This window comes from Felis catus, chromosome A2 (genome assembly GCF_018350175.1).
Source record: "Felis catus isolate Fca126 chromosome A2, F.catus_Fca126_mat1.0, whole genome shotgun sequence".
Classification (NCBI taxonomy): domain Eukaryota; kingdom Metazoa; phylum Chordata; class Mammalia; order Carnivora; family Felidae; genus Felis; species Felis catus.
This window is the reverse complement of record NC_058369.1, coordinates 99,472,099-99,494,750: the sequence shown is the minus strand read 5'-3', so window position 1 is coordinate 99,494,750 and position 22,652 is coordinate 99,472,099. Positions and strand designations below refer to the sequence as shown.

The window sequence follows — 22,652 nt, the reverse complement described above, 5'->3', positions numbered from 1 at the left end:
AGTTGCATGAGTGAAAATAGGCCCTGATGGTTCCTTTTGAGTTGAGGTGCTGACAACATAGCAAAGTTGGCAGTGTTGAAATTTTTAGTAATTTAGCCTAAATAAACCACTCTGTTTAATGACTGTTATTAGGCTGGTAGCTTTGTCTTGGTTTCCACACGTAGTCACAGTTTCCACATGTTATCCATGAAAATTGTTGACTTGATACAAGAGTCAGATATTTCAAGATACACTTATTGTTCTATGGTAAAACATCTTTTGCGTCAGACTTATGCAGTACAATTTGTAAGAAAACTGTAAAGTGTAGGGGAGGGAAAAGTTCTCCCGGACTCTCCTAGGGTCCCTGGCTGGATCTGAAAATTAAACTGACAGAAACAGATGGGAGAAATGTATACAAGTTTCATTGAATTTTCACATATACATGGGAGGCTTCACAAGAGAATGAAGACCCAAAGAAGGGACCAGAGTAGGAAGCTTTTATTCCTTTTAAACAAAGAAAGAGTGGATTTGTGAAGAATTGACAAGACAGAGGCATTTGGGCTAGGAGTAGTAAATGGTGAAGAAGTAACTAGGAGATAAGGGTTAGTTTAATGATGTTTAATGATGTACAGTTTAATGATGTGCAGCTTTCTGGGTCCCCAATTCCCCAACTCTGGTGATAAGAATGTCTTTTCTCCTCCTAGTGCAGGGAGGGTACCCTGGTACCCTTCACATGGGGATTCTATGACTGATTTCAGGAAAGAGGGCTGTGGGGAGAAGGTCAGAGTGACTTTCCTCCTTTTGCTGTTTTCTCAGACTCCTTCAGCTTAAGATTTTCCATATGCCAAAATGCTACATTGTGGTGCAATATGTCCTGAACTCCATCATGAGCCTGATTTGAACAGGCTTGTAGCTCCAGGTGCCTGTTTAGAAGTTTCTCCAAGTTAGACACGTGATTTTTATATTGCCTGATTCTGGTCACAGTTCTAGACTGAGCAGTTGAGGAGCTCAGAACTGCTTTCTTATATGGGAAGAGGCTGCAAGAATGTTTTGTTTTGTTTATTTATTTATTTTTAAATCAGTAGCTCTGGTTTCGTGAGGAGCTAGACAGGCAGGAGTGGTTATATGCCCACTTCTTCCACTAATGGTGAGAACTTGGACAAGTCTAACTTCTCTGGGTACTTAGTGTTACCTTATGGAAAACAGGGACCATCTGTGATGTGTGTGATGAGCAAATGCAATGTAACATGTGAAACCACTGCGAATTATCAAGGAATGTCAAGAGATGTTGTTGCGGGCTGTGGGACATTTCCACCTAACTGAAAACCGGGGGACAAAGATATTATTTGACATACCTGAACAAAACGTAGCGTGCTTTTCTTAAGCTTGTGATCCATTTTAGTATTCACCATAATGGCTAGCCTCTGTGGCTGCTTAGCCAAATTCTCTGAGTGGTCCACCTGGAGCTTGGCTATTAGAAGTTTTGGTCCATGGACCCGCAGCATTGGTTTACTTGGGAGCTTGTTAGAATTGCAGCATATTTTGAGGAATCTCCATAATGTTCTCCAGAGTGGCTGCACCAGTTTGCATTCCTACCGGCAGTGCAAAAGGGTTCCCCTTTGTCTGCATCCCCGCCAACATTTGTTGTTGCCTGACAACGATGTTATCCATTCTGACAGGTGTGAGATGGTATCTCATTGTGGTTTTGATTTGTATTTCCTGATGATGAGTGATGTTGAGCATCTTTTCATGTGTCTGTTAGCCATCTGGATGTCTTCTTTGGAAAAGTATCTGTTCATTGCCTGTTTCTTTACTGGATTATTTGTTTTTTGGGTGTTGGGTTTGATAGGTTCTTTATAGATTTTGGATACTAACCCTTTCTCCGATATATCATTTGCAAATATCTTCTCCCATTCTGTCAGTTGCCTTTTGGTTTTGTTGATTGTTTCCTTTGCTGTGCGGAGGCTTTTTATCTTGATGAGGTCCCAGTAGTTCATTTTTGCTTTTGGTTCCCTTGCGTCCGGAGACGTGTTGAGTAAGAAGTTGCTCTGGCTGAGGTCAAAGAGGTTGCTGTCTGATTTCTCTTGAAGGATTTTGATGGTTTCCTGTCTCACGTTTAGGTCTTTCATCCATTTGGAATTTATTTTTGTGTATGATGTAAGAAAGTGGTCCAGGTTCATTCTTCTGCATGTCGCTGTCCAGTTTTCCCAACACCATTTGCTGAAGAGACTGTCTTTTTTCCATTGGATATTCTTTCCTGCTTTGTCAAAGATTAGTTGGCCATAGGTTTGTGGGTCCATTTCTGGGTTTTCTATTCTGTTCCATTGATCTTTGTGTCTGTTTTTGTGCCAGTACCATACTGTCTTGATGATTACAGCTTTGTAATACAGCTTGGAGTCTGGAATTGTGTTGCCTCCAACTTTGATTTTCTTTTTCAACATTACTTTGGCTATTTGGTATATTTCTGATTCCATACAAATTTTAGAATTGTTTGTTCTAGTTCCGTGAAGAATGCTGGTGTTATTTTGATAGGGGTTGTAGACTACCCTACAATCTATCAATTGCACTGCTAGGTATTTATCTGAAGAATACAAAAATGTTGATTTGAAGGGGCACATGCACTCCAATGTTTATAGCAGCACTATCAACAATAGCCATATTATGGAAAGAGCCTAAATGTCCATCGACTGATGAAAGGATAAAGAAGATGAGGTAAATGTATATAATAGAATATTACTTGGTGATGAAAAGGAATGAAGTCTTGCCATTTGCAACAACATGGATGGAACTAGAGTGTATAATGCTAAGTGAAATAAGTCAGCCAGAGAAAGACAAATACCTTATGATTTCACTTATACGTGGAATTTAAGAAACAAAACAGATGAACATAGGAGAAAGGAAGAAAAGATAAAAAGAGAGAGGGAGGCAAACTATAAGAGACTCTTAAATACAGAGAACAAACTGAAGGTTGCTGGAGGGGTGTTGGGTAGAGGGATCGGCTAGATGGGTGATGGGCATTAAGGAGGGCAGTTGGGATGAGCACTGCATTTTATATGTAAGTGATGAATCACTAAATTCTCCTGAAATCATTATTACATTATATGTTAGCTAACTTGGATTTAAACAAAATTTAATGATTTAAAAAAGAATTCCAGCATTTTTGGACTTATGCCAGGCCAAAGATTCTGTTGCATTAGAATCTGCCTTTCAACTAGATCCTCACGGGACTGCATGCACATTAAAGTTTAAGGAATATTGGTCTGGAGCTCTCATTACTGTGTAATTAAATGTAGCTACCTTTCTAAACCAAGGGTGCAGCACCTTTTGAATTGCTTGTAAGTTAGTCCAACTTTTTGCAGAATTAAATACATAGTGATAAAATTCAGTATAAATTTTAGGGTTTTTAGGGATTCATTTTGATTCCACATTGGGGTCAGGGTATTATTTTTGGAACACATGTCTGAATTATTATTTAAGGAAATGTATGATTTTTATACAAGGGTTGTACTTTTCTCCATTTCTTAACTACCCACACATACTTAAAGTTCCTGAATATGAACTTACACGTATTCTCTTTTTCGATATTCTCTCCTAAAGGTCACCAGTGACCTCAGTTCTGAAACTGTTGCCCTATCTTCTTTATTTCTGGCCTGGTGGGACCCCTCCCCCCCCCATGTCCCACCCCTTTCTTCCTATAGCACCTTCTGTCAGCTTTCATAATGTCCCCTCTCATGGGTGGCCTCTTAACTCATATTATTGCTTTATTCTCCTTTGTGGGCTTCCTTTCGTCCTTCTTTTCCCCCCGAAATGTTGGTGTCCTGAGACTGTCTTCCCCCTGGAGGGTTATGGCTCCGTGTAACTCAGTCTGGGCAGCTCTCTCAAGCAGCAGCCTTGCGTTTTCAGCTGTTTGTTGGAAATCTCAACTTTTCTGCCTCAGAGATAATTCAAACTCTGCTTACCTAGAATTGAATTCATCTTCTTGGTCATTCCTGTCTTTCAGTCTGTAAATTAACTTTCCTGCTGATTAAAATGTCCGATTAGTTCAATTGAGTACCTGATGTGGTCAGCCAGGAGAGACCATCAGCAGTAATTTGGATGTGGACAAAGAGATGGGTCTGTGAAACCCTTCTGCTGCCCTTCTTGTGTCCTGTCTCTTCCATTTATGCCCAGGTCTTCATTACCTTTTAGCCACAGCGTTTCTATAGCTTCCAAGCTAGTCTTGCCTTTGGTCTGTTCCCTTTCCTTCCGTCTCCATGCTACCCAGCACCGTCAAAGGCAGCTTCTAAGATTGGCTCTTGTTCCCATGCTAATAGCAGTACTGTGTTCACATGGACAGCACCTAACAGTTTTTAAAAGATGTATTCATGTGTGCGATTGATACCAACTATCTGTCAGCTCATACTGTACTGGGCTTCTAAAATGAGTCAACTATCAGACTTGTTTTCAAGAACTCACAGTCTAATGGGATTAAAATAACCAGATGATATGAAGACCCAAGCTTCACTATTTTATCTTTATTATCAACAGGGTAGCCGGGAAGGTACTATAGCCTCATTTGACAGGGCAACTTAAGGTTCAGAAAGGTTATGCAAATAACAATAACAACAGCAGGTTCCATTTATTTAATACTTATAAAGTCAGGCACTGTTCTAGGCACTCTGTGTATATGAAGGAATCTAGTCTTCTCAATAGTTTTATGACATATAAGTGCTGTTCTTATCTCCATTATAAAGATGGGCAACTGCATCTGAACAGAGTATTTAATATTTAAGTCTCTTGAGGACAGAGAGGTTAAATGATTTGTCCAAGGGCACAGAGTTTAGAATTGGCAGATTTGAAGACAAGCAGCCTGGGTCCAGAGTCCACGTATGTAACCACTGTGTGACATTGCCTTCTTTAATTTACCTTGTCACACAGTGTAGTTTCATGTTGCCTACAGAATAAAATTTAATCTCTGTAGCCAGGCAATGCCTCTTTGATCTTGGCTGTTGTCTAGTTTTTCCAGTATTACTGCACACTCATTCCCTTCGGATATCCTTCACAGTGGTTTATGAATGGGACCCCTGTTTGCATTCCTGGCCAGAAAGCTATGGCAACAGTGTAGCAGGGAAAAAGGGAGTCTATTTGTTTGTTTGTTTGTTTGTTTGTTGTTTAACTTAGAGCTCAGTCAGAGACAGATATTTTTTTGTCATTTCTCTATGTTGGTCGGCTGGGTTTTTTTCAGTTCTCTTTAGTTCTTAGGAAAAGGGGTCTTAGTTTTATTTTGCCATTCATTGAAGCACCTGTCAGGATGTTAAAATCCATGTCCTAGGTTTATAGTTATTATGGCTGATTTGTTCTAATCAAGATTCAGACACAAGCCACACATGGCATTTGACTGATACACCTTTTAAATCTTGTTAATCTATATGTTCTCCTACCTCTCTTACTCTGTTTCCTTGAGGTTTATTTGTTGAGGGAATAGGGTCATCTTTCCTATAGTTTCCCACAATTTGGATTGCTTCCCCCTGGTTTTCCTCTGTCCCCAGTGTTTTCAGACAAGTGATAGATATGGAGGCTTGATCAAGTTTAGGGTTTTATTTATTTTTATTTTTTGTTTTGGCTAGAGTACCTCCTAAGGGGTGCTGGGTGCCTCTCTCAGGTTATGGGGTACTTGGTACTGGGTACAGCATCAGGGGGCACATAATTCTTGGTTGTTTCCTGTGTTGTTATGTTTGATCAGTGGGGCTTGGATGTTGCTTTTCTATGCCAACAACTGTTTGCATAATGGCTTATTTTATTTTTAAGGTTTATTTATTTTGAGAGCAAGAGTGAGAGAGAGAGAAATATCTCAGGCAGGCTCCACACTGTCAGTGCAGAACTTGATGCAGGGCTCAAACTCATGAACCATGAGATCATCACCTGAGCCTAAGTCAGACATTTAACTGACTGAGCTACCCAGGTGCCCCAGAATGGCTTATTTTAGTTGGCTAAATTTTAATATTAACAGTCATTCTCATGTATTATGATTTTCATTCTTGAAACACACACGTGCATGTATATATGTATATATATTACAGTGAGTGTGTATCACAGTTATTACAAAAAATAATGGCTATTAAAATCATTTGGATGTTAATGGCTGTAGAGTTTGGAATGATGAAAAGATTATTGCTGATGGTTGTCCAACATTGTGAATACATGAAATGGCACTGAATTGTACACTTAAAAATGGTTAAAGTGTTAAGTATTATGTATATTTTACCATGATAAAAACAAATCAGTTATAAATGGATTGTAATACATTGAATTAAAAAAAAACAAAACAAAACCAATACCATCATTCTATATGAGTGAATAGTATTCATGCTCCAAAAAGTGAAACTGAGGTAGAGGGTAGGAGGTAAAGTTCTTATTTAGTGAAGAATTGCCAACCAATAAAGGTAGAAGGCTTGATTAATTAGAAAAAGGAAAAAAAATCATTTTGCAACCTGCAGGTAATATTGGATTCGCACAAGGGTCTCCAGTGGATGCCAAAACCATTCAGTGAAAGACAGTTGGAATTCCTATGGTCTCAAAGTATCTCCTTGTAAATTACTTACTAATTACAAAGGAGGAAGAAGGTACCTTTACAATGAAGGACTCTGCCGCAATCTGTGATCCAATTTAACATCATCAGGAAATGGGACAAGCTATCATCACTGATGTGATGTAGTAGGAAGTATCCAGCATATGCATAACTTTTGGAGACTTCTTGCTAACAATGTTGAATCTGAATCTAATCATAGAGAAACAGACAAATTCAGAAAGTAGGACTTTCTGTAAAACCTCTGGTCTGACTTCAAAAATGTCGGTGTTATGAATGAAAAGGCTAGATTAAAGGAGACCTCCAAAGAGATGTGACAGCCAAATGCAGGGCTTGGGCTTGGATCCAAAATAAATAAGCAAAACAGTAAAACAAAGTAAATGAAAGAATGCCCAGTTGGTGTAACTCGAATAAGGAAAATATATTAAGCGATTCTGTATTAGTTTACTAGGGCTGCCGTAACAAAGTACCACAGACAGAGTGGCTTAGACAACAGAAATTTATTTTCTCACAGATTTGGAGGCCAGAAGTCCAAGATCAAGGTGTTGGCAGAGTTGGCAAGGTGAGAGAAGATTTAGAATTAGCTCTTTGGCTCCTAGGTAACCTTTTTGACCCTGTGTCTTCACATGGTCTTCCCATTGTGTCTGTGTCCTAATTTGGTTTCTTGTGAGCGTTCACACACTTATTTTATTGCAGGTTGATGTTGACTCTGAGTTTGCGGATTCCTCTTCTTTCCATTGCCCACCGTCTCTGTTCCAGAGGTAAAAAAAGCTCAACCCCTGGTTCTCTTTTTTGGTGGTTCTTGAAGATTTGTTAGCCCTATTTTGGTGTCCATCAGCAGGTCGAGAAGAGCCTGGTCTTGACCTTTGTCCAGTTTTCTGTTGGACTATTTGTCTTTTCACATTGATTTGTTCTCAGAGCACTTTTAAATTAAGAACCTTGGCCCTTTGTCCTATCTGTTGCACATTTTTTTTGTAGTTGTTTGATGTTTAACTGGTTCATACTCACTTTTGATTTCTTTTTTATGTTACATGTTTATTAATCTTTTTGTTTATGGATTCTGGGCTGTCAGTCATGTTTAAATACAGCTTCCCCACTTCATATAAGAAACCACTTGTGTTTTTCTAGTACTCTTTCTCTCTTTTGGAAGATTATTTACTAATTATCTGCAGTTATTTTGATACAAGATGAAAGGTGGGGAACCAGTTTAATTTTTGTTGTTGTTGTTCAACCCCAGGGGGTCACAAACTTTCACTAGTGCCACATCACCAGCTGGCATGACCTGCTGCCAGCCCAGGCCAGACCTTTTGCTGGCTTAGGTTCTAAAGGGAAAATACCGTCAGTTCAGAAAGCCAAGAGAGCCTCCCTTGGGGCTCAGTTGCCTTCCAATGACTCAGTCAGCTCTGCCGCTGGGAACATGGAAACGGTGTCAGTAACTGGGAAGCAAGGCACTGTTAGATTCTCCCCCAGCATCCACCACTTTCATTCAGTCCTTCCTTCCCCTGTCTCCTCCACACTCACGGATAACACAGGAAGTCAGATTGCTGGTTAGTGATAGGGTGAGAATTTAAATGTCCATTTGCAAAGCCCATAAAATAGGGGCAGATAGCATTCTGTGAGGGAAATCTGGTTGGACAATCTGGAAAATCTTCCCAGAAGAATTGGCATTTGACTTAGGTCTTGAAAGAACTGCAGCATTTTTAAATTTTCCAGAATGTGCAAAAAAAAATATAGAAGAATATAATGAACCCCCCCATGTTCCTATCTAGTCAGTTTCAGGAATTATCAGCTTATGGCCAATACTGTTGCATTTATATCACTGTCTCTCTTCCATCCATCCCCCTGGTGTTTTCAAAGCAAATCCCCAACATATTGTATATGTAAATATCAGTGTTTATCTCTAAAACAGATTTTTTAAATGAACAACCAAAATACTATCATACCTAAAAAAATTCGGTGATTCTTCAATATGATCAAATATCTGTTCTGTACATGTTTTATACGTTTCCCCCTTTCTTAATAATTTCTTAAATAGTTTTTTTTATTGTTACCTAAATAAGGCCCAGGCATTGCAATTGGTTGATGTGTCTTAATATTTCTTGATGTCTAGGTTCTCTTGCTCTTTCGATCTTGTCTTCTCTCTTTTTTCTTCTGAAAGCCAGTATAACATAATGGTTGAAATCCTGGACTCTGTGTTCAAAGTATGACTCTGGGCAAGTTACTCTATTTGTACCTCGTTTTCCTCATCTATGAAAAGGGGCATAGTTGTATTTCTTTACTGGGTCAATGTGCTCATGTTTGTGAAGCTCAGAGCCAGGCCTGGGACATAGTAAGTTTTGCAGAAGCGTGAGCTGTGGGTTTGGAATCAGAGAAGTTGCTCAGAGTAACATTGCAAGTCAGCGGACTGTGGGAGAGAGCAGAGGAGGGCTCATGTGAGTGAAATTTTGTGCAGTCTTGGGGATGCGAATCCTGGCTGTGCAGAGGGCTCCTATTTCTTTTTCTTTTGGCTTCCTGCTGGGTTCTTGATATTTCTTCAGTTCTGTGATGTTGATGCACAGAGGAATTTTGAACAGGTAAGGTATTATTTAGTGGAAGCAACTTTTCTATTGTCCTTTTGATTTGCTGCTTTCCCTTCCTCTGCATTTATTAAGTTCGCTATTCTCTTGCAGAAGCCATTTTAACTTTCTCTGGCATTATCTGGGCTCCAGCAACTTGTGATCTCCTAAGTAGAACCTTTCAGCACTTTATAAATATGTCATATACTTTTTATATTCCTTTGTTCCCCATCAAGAACATACATCCCAGTCTTCAGAACAGCACAATCAGTTTTTATTCATTTAAGGAGCAGTAGTAATTTGACACTTGCTAATATGTAACAAATTATATTGGGAGCTGTAATTACAATTGCAGCTGGTTCCTAATTATACTGTAACCTTGATGCTTTAAAAAAATTAAGACTGAGTTCAACCTGTAATACTGGAGAATAATATTCTACATTAGGCAGGTCTGCCTTCTACTGAACCATGGGCACTTATGTATCATAGTGCCAAATTAAAAATACTTTTTTTTGAGAGAGAAGGCACAAGTGAGTGAGGGGCAGGAATTGAGAGAGAGAGACAGAGAGAGAGAAAGAATCCCATGAGGGGCAGAGAGAGGGAGAGGAAAAGAGAGAGAAACAGAACTCATGTTTACCCAAGGCGGAACTTGAACTCATGAACCATGAGATCATGACCTGAACCAAAGTCAGATGCTTAACCCACTGAGCCAGCCAGATGCCCCTTAAAAGACTTTAATTTGAATTACTTTCACCTACAGCGTTGTCCAGAAGTACCCTTCATAAGGATATCTTCAGGTCCCCATCCTGGCTTGCCAAATTCTTGGCACATCCTCCCGGTATTAAAATTAGTGTCAAAACAACCTGGGCTCTTGGGTCATTTTTGACTCTGTGATTTACTACTACTCACTTAAGAGTAAGAGTCTTATATCCTCAATTTCCTTATGTGAAGAATGGTGATGTTAATGACTCTTCACCTTAAATAGTTTTAGTGATGTTTAAATGAGGTCAGATGTGAAGCCTTCTAGCATCATGCCTAGCATAGAGTTAAGGACTCAGTAACAGTTAGCTGATAAGTGTTCATTACTATAATCAATAATGAACAATCCAGCTCCAAAGACTTTTTTACCTCTGCAACCCCCAACTCCAGCAGAATGATGATCTTAGTTCTGTCACCACTCTAATTTGTGATAGCACGTATCTCCACCCACATTGTACCAAGCACTCATTGGTAAGCCTGTCATTTCCCTCGTGGGGCAGGGTCTCTGGTTTATTTGGCATTGTCTCCTCAGTGCCTGGCGCTGGGCCTGGTACATGGTATGCTTCCCAGAGGCGATTGCATTGCATGAATGAACAGCACCATCTAAGGCAATGGTCTCAACTCAGGGTGGGGTAGTTTTGCCCCCAGTGCATATTTGGCAAGGTCTGGACACATTTTTGGTTGTCACATCCCCGGTGGCAGCGGGGAGGAGGTTGCTACTGGCATCTAAAGAGTCATGGCAAGGGATGTTGCTAAACATCCTACAGTACGTCTGATAGCCCCCTATAACAAAGAATGATCTGACCCAAACTGTCAATAGGGCCAAGGTTGAGAAACTCTGGTTTAAGGCAACCTGACTGCCTGGGTTGTGGCCCTGTGGAAAAGGCATGGGGCTTAGGGTAGATCAACCTGTTTGACCTGCATTTTTCTCAGCTATAAAAGAAGAAATTCCCACCTGCTTCAAAGGTTCTTTGAAAAGAAAGGGAGATTATAGAGGTGGGTGCCTAGTGACTCAGCCTGCTTAGGCTCATCTTCATTGTCCTGGCCACTCATGATTTTTTTTTTTTTTAAGACTTAGTATTTTTGAATAGTTTTAGGTTCACAGCAAAGTTAAAAGGAAGGTTGAGAGAATTCTTATATACCACCTGTGCCTACACATGCATAGTCTTCCCCATTAGCTTTCTTCAGAGTGGTACGTGCGTTACAGTTGATGAACCTGCATTGACACATCATTATCATTAAAGTCCCTGGTTTACATTAGGGTTGACTCTTGGCGGTATACGTTCTATGGGTTTGGACAAATTGTGTAATGATACGTATCCATCATAGTAGTATCATACACAGTATTTTCACTGCTCTAAAAATCCTCTGTGCTCTAACTGTTCTCCTTCCCTACTCCCTAACCTCTAGCAACCACTCATCTTGTTACTATTGTCATACTTTTTGCCTTTTTTAGAATATCTTATAGTTGAAGTCGTACAGTATGTAGCCTAATCAGATTGGCTTCTTTCACTCAGTAATATGCATTTAAGTTCCCTTTCGTGTCTTTTCATGGCCTAATAGCTCATTTTTTTTTTAGTGCCGAATAATATTCCAATATCTGGATGTGCCATAGTTTATCCATTCACGAAGTATACCTTGGTTGCTTTCAGTTTTCAGTAATTAGAAATGGGACTGCTGTAATTATTAAACATTCATGTGTAAGTTTTCGATTCCTGGGTCATATGGTAAGAATATTTCAATTTTTTAAGAAACTGCCGATCCGTCTTCCAAATGCTGTACCATTTTGCATTCCTGTCTGTAATCGATGAGAGTTCCTTTGGCTGCACATCCTCACCAGCATTTGGTGTTGTCCATGTTCTGCATTTTGTCAATTCTAACATCTTGGTGTTTTAATTTGTATTTCTCTGATGGCAGATAATGTGGAACATCTTTTTATATGTTTACTTGCTATCTGTACATCTTTCTTGATGGTTTTTGTTAAGGTCTTTGGCCCACTTTTTCTTTGGGTTCTTTTTTATTCTTACTGTTGAATTTTAAGAGTTCTTTGTGTATTTTGGATAGAGGTCCTTAATTGGCTGTTCTATTGCAAATATTTTATCACAGTCTTTTGTTTATCTTCTCAGTTTCTTGACTGTCTTTTGCAGAGCAGACATTTCTATTGTGATGAAGTCCAGCTACTCAATTCTTTCTTTCATGGGCCATGCCTTTGTTGTTGCATCTACAAACACCTGAGCGAGCCCAAGGCCATCCAAGTTTGCTCCTGTGTTATCTTCTAGGAGTTTTACATTTAGGTCTGTAATCCATTCTAAGTTAGTTTTTGTGAAAGGTGTAAGGTCTGTATCTAGAGTCTTTTTTTTTTGCATGTGGATGTTTAGATGTTCAGCACCATTTGTTGAAGAGGCTGTCTTTGCTCTGTTGTCAGATCAGTTGCCTGTGTTTATGTAGATCTATTCCTAGGCTATCTATTGTATTCCATTAAAGATTGGTAATAATCTTGTTGGAAAATTGACCCTTTTGTCTTTCTGTAATGTCCCTCTTTATCCCTTATAACTATCTTGCTTCAAAATGGGCTCTGGCAGAAGTTAATATAGTTACTTCTGCTGTCTTTTGATTAATATGTTTGTGGCATATCTTTCTCCATTCATTTACTTTTAATCTGTAAGTTTTTATATTTACAGTGTGTTTTTTGTAGATAGCAAATAATTGGGTCTTATTTTTTGATACATCTTACAAGCTCTGTCTTTTAATTGGTGCTTTTAGACCATTGATGTTTTAAAGTAATTTTGATTATCTTGCTTGGTGTTTTCTGTCTTCATGGTTTGTGGTTTTGTGTCTGACATTGGTTTGGAGGAAGTTCTCAGTCATTATTATTTCAAGTAATTCTTTCTGTTCTTTCTTTCTTCTCCTTCCGGTTTTCCTGTTATATGTATATTACACTTTCTGTAGTTGTTCTGGAGTCCACTCCGTTCCCTCCTCCCCCCCCCCCCCCAGTTCCTTTTTCTCTTTGCTTTCAGTTTTGGAGATTTCTATTGAGATGTCCTCAAACTCAGAGATTCTCCCTTCAGTCCTGTCCAATCTACTAAAAAGTCCATCGAAAGCATTCTTTATTACGCTTACAGTGTTTTTGATCTCTGGCATTTCTTTTGGTTCTTCCTTAGCATTTCCACTTTTCTGCTTACATTGCTGACTTGTCCTTGCATGCTGTTTACTTTATCCATTAGAGCCTTTAACATATTAATCATAGTTGTTTTATATTCCTATTTTGATAATTTCAACATTCTTGCCATATTTGATGCTGGTTTTGATGCTCTGTTTCCTCAAATTGTTTCCTCAGATTGTTTTGTTTTGTTTTGTTTTGTTTTTTTTGCCATTTGCTATGCTTGTAACTTTTTCTTGATAGTCAGACGTGATGTACTGGATAAAAGGAAGTGCTGCAAATAGGCCTTTGGTAGTGGCATGGGGGGAAGGGCAGCAGTGGTAAAGGCAGAGGAAGTGTTTTGTAGGCCTGTTATTAGGTCTCTGCCCATTAGAGAGCCTGTGGTTCTGGCTAGTGTACTTCACAAGTGTTTCTCAGTTTTGTTTTTTTGTTTTTTTTTTCTCTCCTCTTAGGTGGGAGAGAATGGCTAGAGGTGCCTGGAATAGGGTATTTACCTTCCCAACGGTAAGCTAGGCTCTGATAATACCCCAGCAGGTTAGGCTCTTAGTAAATAATTTCTCCCAAGTATAGATTTTGTTATAAAGAACAGAATGCTTGGATGCCTTTCAGAATGGTTCCGTTTTCTCTCCTCCTCCTAGAAGTGCAAAATGAGTTTTCTCCTTTATTCACTGTCAGAAACAGGTTGAGTTTCAGGAGGTAAATATGGAGTTTCAGGGCACAAATATGGAGAACCCCCTATGGCTGAGTCCCTTTACAGTTTTTAAATCTCTGTCTTGTCCACACTGAGCCTCCAGTGGTTTGTCATTTACAGTGACAGGTTTTTCCTACACTGACACTGGTTCTTGGCTTGGGTTCTAATTGGTCCTTCAGGTAACTTTCTGAAATCGATAAGTAGATTTGTCACTTCACCCATTTTATAGATGAGGAAACTAACTTGGAGACGTTAACTGACTTGTCCAGGGTCATCAGGTTAGCAATACACTGGAACCCAAATCTTTACCCTGAACCTGGTGATGTTTGATTATGTCACGGTGAGCAAACACCTCTGTCTCCAGAAAGAGTTGAAAATATAAACAGAAATAGATCTATTTTAGAAAAGACTCATAGTCAAATTTTTGACTCTTGGGAACATTTACTGGAATGCTAACTTTAGCTGAATAACAATAATAATAAAATCTAAAATTAGTGTGTTGAAAGTAATTTTAGCATAACAGCACACAGCTAAAATACCACCATTCATTTCTTAACAGTTGTACTCTGTTTCTTAATACAGAATTGTAATGATGATGGCTTTATCATTGTTTAATATTTGTCTACAACAGTGCAGAGTTAAATCCAACACACTTCACAGGCTACTGAATCCTTCTGATAAACATCTCCAGCACCCCTGAAATGACCCGTTTGTGTAATTACCTGGCGGGTTAACATTTGTGGTATCTGCTGCCTTATAAGTCTCCTGTTGAGTGATAGGAACTTTTGAGGGTTGATGACACAGAAAGGTTGTGGTTTGAAGCATGCTTAACAAGGCATCTTGCCTGTATACTTGTTTATATTTCAGTAACTTTTTCATAATCACTGCTCTTCCTTTATTAGAACTTAGGGAAACTGTAGAGTGAGGAATGAGGGACTTAGTGAATTCAATGAAAAATTACTTTTCTTACCTTTGATGAGACACCTCGTTCTTTCTTCTTTTCAAGTTAATGGTAACTGTGGTTTTGGGGAATTCCAAACTTTCTTTGCAATTACTGATTGTATCAGTCAAGGTTCACTTACAGAGAACAGCAGAATCCACTCTAGCTGGTTTAAGCAGAGGGAGATTTATTACAGGGTATTAAATGGCTTACAGAATTTGTTGGGAAGGTGAAGAAACAGAGTTCAGGTTGAGCTTTCAAGAGTGCCTCCCAGGCACAGCAGAGCAGGCCACCAAGGGAGCAGTCATGAAGTGGCCTGCCAGAAGGGGAGTGTCCAGAAACATCCTGCCACTGACATGGGTAGGAAGGAGGTTGCCACAGGGACATCAGACACTTGTAGCCATGATGTTGCTGGCAGAAACAGCAGAAGCATGGCCCCCAACTTCCAAATCTTTGCTTTCCAAAATTTTGCTTCCCAGTCTCCTCCAGCTTCACCTGATTGACAGCATTTAAGCCACGTAGCTGCAAGGGAGTCTGGGAAATGTAGTTTTCACCTTTCCAGTCTGTACAGTACATGAAGATGTGTGGTGATTCAGTTCAGGAAGATAGGGGGGAAGAAGAGTTGGCCCCAGTTTCTCAATTCTTAGGCCACACCCTAGTATTGCTTTCCCTTGGGATTCAGGTCCACCCATGACGCTTACTTCCTCAGATTCAAAAGACCAGAAAGGAACGTTTCTCCCTCCACCTCCTTTTGCTGCTTGTCACTACATGCACTCCCGTGCTTACACAGGGACTAGCTCACTTTTGATGAGCTGCCTCTTCTGGTTTTTATTTCATATCTAAGGTAAATAATTACTTCATGACAGTAGAATTTTCTGGGTAAACCTGTGCTTGCCTTGGCTTTCAGACCTTTTAGGTTTGGGAGGGCTGACTGAAGGCCTGGTTGTGCAAGATGAAGTTGAGATCTTGGGCCCTAGCTCGGTAGTTCTCAACCGAGCCCCACATTATCATCTCGTGATGGAGCTTTCAAGGTACCCATTTTAGAGATTCTGCTTGGATTAGCCTCTGCAGTCTAATTCGATAGGCCTGGACATTGATAAAACCCAGAAGTCCCTCAGGAGACTTGAATGTACAGCTGGGACTGAGAACCGCAGTCCTAACCAAACTGAATTGGACATTAGCTAAAGCTGTGGTTCTTTTTTTTAAATTTCTTTTTTATTGTCTGTTGATCTTAGAGAGATACACACAGAGTGTGAGCGGGGGATGGGCAGAGAGAGGGGGACACAGAATCTGAAGCAGGCTCTAGTCTCTGAGCTGTCAGCACAGAGTCAGACATGGGGTTCAAACTCAGAAACCACGAGATCATGACCAGAGGTGAAGTGGGATGCTTAACCGACTGAGCCACCCAGGCGCCCCTAAAGCTTTAACAGCATCAGCGTCATCATCAGGAGGACTTGTTAAACTGTGAATTGATGGCCCCACCCTTAGAATTTCTGATTTGTAGATCTGGGGTAAGGTGTGATCATTTGCATTTCTAAAGGGTCCCACTGGAGGCTGATGGTCCGGTGCCCACACTTTGAGCACTAGCAGCCTAGAGGAAGGTATCTATCTTCATTGACTGGATTTGATTTCTACTTGCCTGGAAGACTTTCTTCCTTAGTCAACATTTTTGGAGCATCTGCTTAGTTTCTGTTCTTTGCTGGAGTTGGGGATGTGGACATTTGAGGAGGTCACGATCTTACATCTCTAGAGCTTTTCACTGGAAGAGAAAAGCTTTTCTTTTCTTTACATTTCCTTCTTCAAGTTAGTATCCCTTATTCTGTGTAGGTTTTCTTATGTTCTTCCCCGCTGCCCTCAGACCTTGCAAACTGTTTGGGGCACACAATTCTGTACCACTGCGATTTGTTAATGAGCCTACAACTGTGGCTTGATTTCAGTATTAGAAAGCCACTTAAAAAAACACATTCTTACGTGTAGGAAAATCTTGCCTGGTGTTTTCCTTTTTTTGGCTGCTTGGACTCATTAAAATGAGAGTGAATTTATTTGTCCTGTAAGGTATCTTTCTGGTCCTCCTTGCCATGTTTCCTGTCCCCGGCCTTTTCAAAACCAGTCATTTGAAGTTATGTTATTGTTATTTTTTTTTTTTATATCTAGGATGCACCTAATTCATGTATCTGTTTTGCAAGTGTTATTGACAGCCTGTGTAAGCTATTATATCTAATGTGTGTCCTGTCAAAAATTTTACATATTCAGTGGTCCTCAAACTTTGCCCCATGGAATGTTGATTCATAGAATTGATCTGAAATTTCCATACTAAAGTTTAATAAAGGTAACCCTTTCCCATTTTGTGGAAAAAATATACAATGCATATTTTTTTCAGTTTTAACCCCCTCCTTTTTCCCGCCCCCTCCCCCCCCCCAGGCTTGGCTATTTATGAAAGTTAGCTGCTACAATATAAAATTCTCTATTGTATTGATTTAAGTAGCAAATGGTGATATTTCATAGTATCTGCCAAGAACCCTTTACCTCCTTGGTTATTTTCCTAACTATGTTTGCAAACTAGTTCCTTTATTTAAAATACTTGCTACAGAATTTTTGTTTAATGGTGAAATCTGTTCTTACAAATGCAAATTCAGAAGAATGATGGTAAAATCAGGTAATTATTTATTTTTATTTTTTTGAATTTTTATTTTTTTTATTTTATTATTTTTTATATATATGTAATTTATTGACAAATTGGTTTCCATATAACACCCAGTGCTCATCCCAAAAGGTGCCCTCCTCAATACCCATCACCCACCCTCTCCTCCCTCCCACCCCCCATCAACCCTCAGTTTGTTCTCAGTTTTTAACAGTCTGTTATGCTTTGGCTCTCTCCCACTCTAACCTCTTTTTTTTTTTTTCCTTCCCCTCCCCCATGGGTTCCTGTTAAGTTTCTCAGGATCCACATAAGAGTGAAACCATATGGTATCTGTCTTTCTCTGTATGGCTTATTTCACTTAGCATCACACTCTCCAGTTCCATCCACGTTGCTACAAAAGGCCATATTTCATTTTTTCTCATTGCCACATAATATTCCATTGTGTATATAAACCACAATTTCTTTATCCATTCATCGGTTGATGGACATTTAGGCTCTTTCCATAATTTGGCTATTGTTGAGAGTGCTGCTATGAACATTGGGGTACAAGTGGCCCTATGCATCAGTACTCTCGTATCCCTTGGATAAATTCCTAGCAGTGCTATTGCTGGGTCATAGGGTAGGTCTATTTTTAATTTTCTGAGGAACCTCCACACTGCTTTCCAGAGCGGCTGCACCAATTTGCATTCCCACCAACAGTGCAAGAGGGTTCCCGTTTCTCCACATCCTCTCCAGCATCTATAGTCTCCTGATTTGTTCATTTTGGCCACTCTGACTGGCGTGAGGTGATACCTGAGTGTGGTTTTGATTTGTATTTCCCTGATAAGGAGCGACGCTGAACATCTTTTCATGTGCCTGTTGGCCATCCGGATGTCTTCTTTAGAGAAGTGTCTATTCATGTTTTCTGCCCATTTCTTCACTGGGTTATTTGTTTTTCGGGTGTGCAGTTTGGTGAGCTCTTTATAGATTTTGGATACTAGCCCTTTGTCCGATATGTCATTTGCGAATATCTTTTCCCATTCCGTTGGTTGCCTTTTAGTTTTGTTGGTTGTTTCCTTTGCTGTGCAGAAGCTTTTTATCTTCATAAGGTCCCAGTAATTCACTTTTGCTTTTAATTCCCTTGCCTTTGGGGATGTGTCGAGTAAGAGATTGCTACGGCTGAGGTCAGAGAGGTCTTTTCCTGCTTTCTCCTCTAAGGTTTTGATGGTTTCCTGTCTCACATTTAGGTCCTTTATCCATTTGGAGTTTATTTTTGTGAATGGTGTGAGAAAGTGGTCTAGTTTCAACCTTCTGCATGTTGCTGTCCAGTTCTCCCAGCACCATTTGTTAAAGAGGCTGTCTTTTTTCCATTGGATGTTCTTTCCTGCTTTGTCAAAGATGAGTTGGCCATACGTTTGTGGGTCTAGTTCTGGGGTTTCTATTCTATTCCATTGGTCTATGTGTCTGTTTTTGTGCCAATACCATGCTGTCTTGATGATGACAGCTTTGTAGTAGAGGCTAAAGTCTGGGATTGTGATGCCTCCTGCTTTGGTCTTCTTCTTCAAAATTCCTTTGGCTATTCGGGGCCTTTTGTGGTTCCATATGAATTTTAGGATTGGTTGTTCTAGTTTTGAGAAGAATGCAGGTGCAATTTTGATTGGGATTGCATTGAATGTGTAGATAGCTTTGGGTAGTATTGACATTTTGACAATATTTATTTTTCCAATCCATGGGCAGGGAATGTCTTTCCATTTCTTTAAATCTTCTTCAATTTCCTTCATAAGCTTTCTATAGTTTTCAGCATACAGATCCTTTACATCTTTGGTTAGATTTATTCCTAGGTATTTTATGCTTCTTGGTGCAATTGTGTATGGGATCAGTTTCTTTATTTGTCTTTCTGTTGCTTCATTGTTAGTGTATAAGAATGCAACTGATTTCTGTACATTGATTTTGTATCCTGCAACTTGGCTGAATTTCTGTATCAGTTCTAGCAGACTTTTGGTGGAGTCTATCGGATTTTCCATGTATAATATCATGTCATCTGCAAAAAGCGAAAGCTTGACTTCATCTTTGCCAATTTTGATGCCTTTGATTTCCTTTTGTTGTCTGGTTGCTGATGCTAGAACTTCCAGCACTATGTTAAACAACAGCGGTGAGAGTGGGCATCCCTGTCGTGTTCCTGATCTCAGGGAAAAAGCTCTCAGTTTTTCCCCATTGAGGATGATGTTAGCTGTGGGCTTTTCATAATTGGCTTTTATGATCTTTAAGTATGTTCCTTCTATCCCGACTTTCTCAAGGGTTTTTATTAAGAAAGGGTGCTGGATTTTGTCAAAGGCCTTTTCTGCATCGATTGACAGGATCATATGGTTCTTCTCTTTTTTTTTGTTAATGTGATGTATCACGTTGATTGATTTGCGAATGTTGAACCAGCCCTGCATCCCAGGAATGAATCCCACTTGATCATGGTGAATAATTCTTTTTATATGCCGTTGAATTCGATTTGCTAGTATCTTATTGAGAATTTTTGCATCCATATTCATCAGGGATATTGGCCTGTAGTTCTCTTTTTTTACTGGGTCTCTGTCTGGTTTAGGAATCAAAGTAATACTGGCTTCATAGAATGAGTCTGGAAGTTTTCCTTCCCTTTCTATTTCTTGGAATAGCTTGAGAAGGATAGGTATTATCTCTGCTTTAAACGTCTGGTAGAACTCCCCTGGGAAGCCATCTGGTCCTGGACTCTTATTTGTTGGGAGATTTTGGATAACCGATTCAATTTCTTTGCTGGTTATGGGTCTGTTCAAGCTTTCTATTTCCTCCTGATTGAGTTTTGGAAGAGTGTGGGTGTTCAGGAATTTGTCCATTTCTTCCAGGTTGTCCAGTTTGTTGGCATATAATTTTTCATAGTATTCCCTGATAATTGTTTGTATCTCTGAGGGATTGGTTGTAATAATTCCATTTTCATTCATGATTTTATCTATTTGGGTCATCTCCCTTTTCTTTTTGAGAAGCCTGGCTAGAGGTTTGTCAATTTTGTTTATTTTTTCAAAAAACCAACTCTTGGTTTCGTTGATCTGCTCTACAGTTTTTTTAGATTCTATATTGTTTATGTCTGCTCTGATCTTTATTATTTCTCTTCTTCTGCTGGGTTTAGGCTGCCTTTGCTGTTCTGCCTCTAGTTCCTTTAGGTGTGCTGTTAGATTTTGTATTTGGGATATTTCTTGTTTCTTGAGATAGGCCTGGATTGCAATGTATTTTCCTCTCAGGACTGCCTTCGCTGTGTCCCAAAGCGTTTGGATTGTTGTATTTTCATTTTCGTTTGTTTCCATATATTTTTTAATTTCTTCTCGAATTGCCTGGTTGACCCACTCATTCGTTAGTAGGGTGTTCTTTAACCTCCATGCTTTTGGAGGTTTTCCAGACTTTTTTCTGTGGTTGATTTCAAGCTTCATAGCATTGTGGTCTGAAAGTACGCATGGTATAATTTCAATTCTTGTAAACTTATGAAGGGCTGTTTTGTGACCCAGTATATGATCTATCTTGGAGAATGTTCCATGTGCACTCGAGAAGAAAGTATATTCTGTTGCTTTGGGATGCAGAGTTCTAAATATATCTGTCAAGTCCATCTGATCCAATGTCTCATTCAGGGCCCTTGTTTCTTTATTGACCATGTGTCTAGATGATCTATCCATTTCTGTAAGTGGGGTGTTAAAGTCCCCTGCAATGACCACATTCTTATCAATAAGGTTGCTTATGTTTATGAGTAATTGTTTTATATATTTGGGGGCTCCGGTATTTGGCGCATAGACATTTATAATTGTTAGCTCTTCCTGATGGATAGACCCTGTAACTATTATATAATGTCCTTCTTCATCTCTTGTTACAGCCTTTACTTTAAAGTCTAGTTTGTCTGATATAAGTATGGCTACTCCAGCTTTCTTTTGGCTTCCAGTCGCATGATAAATAGTTCTCCATCCCCTCACTCTCAATCTAAAGGTGTCCTCAGGTCTAAAATGAGTCTCTTGTAGACAGCAAATAGATGGGTCTTGTTTTTTTATCCATTCTGATACCCTATGTCTTTTGGTTGGTGCATTTAATCCATTTACATTCAGTGTTATTATAGAAAGATATGGGTTTAGAGTCATTGTGATGTCTGTATGTTTTATGCTTGTAGTGATGTCTCTGGGACTTTGTCTCACAGGGTCCCCCTTAGGATCTCTTGTAGGGCTGGTTTAGTGGTGACAAATTCCTTCAGTTTTTGTTTGTTTGGGAAGACCTTTATCTCTCCTTCTATTCTAAATGACAGACTTGCTGGATAAAGGATTCTTGGCTGCATATTTTTTCTGTCTAGCACCCTGAAAATCTCGTGCCAATTCTTTCTGGCCTGCCAAGTTTCAAAAGAGAGATCAGTCACGAGTCTTATAGGTCTCCCTTTATATGTGAGGGCACGTTTACCCCTTGCTGCTTTCAGAATTTTCTCTTTATCCTTGTATTTTGCCAGTTTCACTATGATATGTCGTGCAGAAGATCGATTCAAGTTACGTCTGAAGGGAGTTCTCTGTGCCTCTTGGATTTCAATGCCTTTTTCCTTCCCCAGTTCAGGGAAGTTCTCAGCTATTATTTCTTCAAGTACCCCTTCAGCACCTTTCCCTCTTTCTTCCTCCTCTGGGATACCAATTATGCGTATATTATTTCTTTTTAGTGTATCACTTAGTTCTCTAATTTTCCCCTCATACTCCTGGATTTTTTTATCTCTCTTTTTCTCAGCTTCTTCTTTTTCCATAACTTTATCCTCTAGTTCACCTATTCTCTCCTCTGCCTCTTCAAGCCGAGCTGTGGTGGTTTCCATTTTGTTATGCATTTCGTTTAAAGCGTTTTTCAGCTCCTCGTGACTGGTCCTTAGTCCCTTGATCTCTGTAGCAAGAGATTCTCTGCTGTCCTGTATACTGTTTTCAAGCCCAGCGATTAATTTTATGACTATTATTCTAAATTCACTTTCTGTTATATTATTTAAATCCTTTTTGTTCAGCTCATTAGCTGTTGTTATTTCCTGGAGATTCTTCTGAGGGGAATTCTTCCGCTTGGTCATTTTGGATAGTCCCTGGCGTGGTGACGATCTGCAGGGCACTTCCCCTGTGCTGTGGTGTATAACTGGAGTTGGTGGGCGGGGCCGCAGTCAGACCTGATGTCTGCCCCCAGCCCACCGCTGGGGCCACAGTCAGACTGGTGTGTGCCTTCTCTTCCCCTCTCCTAGGGGAAATTACTGTATGTAATTTTCTCTTATCACTCTTTCAACCATTCAGGACTTCCATTTTGCAGATGAAGAAAGTGAGGCTAAGAGATCAGGGATGTAGCTCAAGGTCACACAGTTAGTGACTTCAGAGGT

General features: G+C 39.7%; 1 protein-coding gene across 5 annotated transcripts in view; it reads left to right on the top strand.

Annotated features, from left to right (window-relative positions):
* Positions 1-22,652, top strand: part of SLC25A13 (solute carrier family 25 member 13) — a 190,305-nt gene that overhangs the window by 7,331 nt on the left and 160,322 nt on the right. For 3 of the 5 annotated variants that reach the window (XM_019825505.3, XM_045052403.1, XM_019825507.3), the window contains exon 2: positions 7,241-7,305. The exons of the other annotated variants lie outside the window; for them this stretch is intronic. The gene's annotated coding sequence lies outside the window, so the exon portion shown is untranslated. The remainder of the gene's footprint in view (positions 1-7,240; positions 7,306-22,652) is intronic. 5 annotated transcript variants of the gene reach the window in all.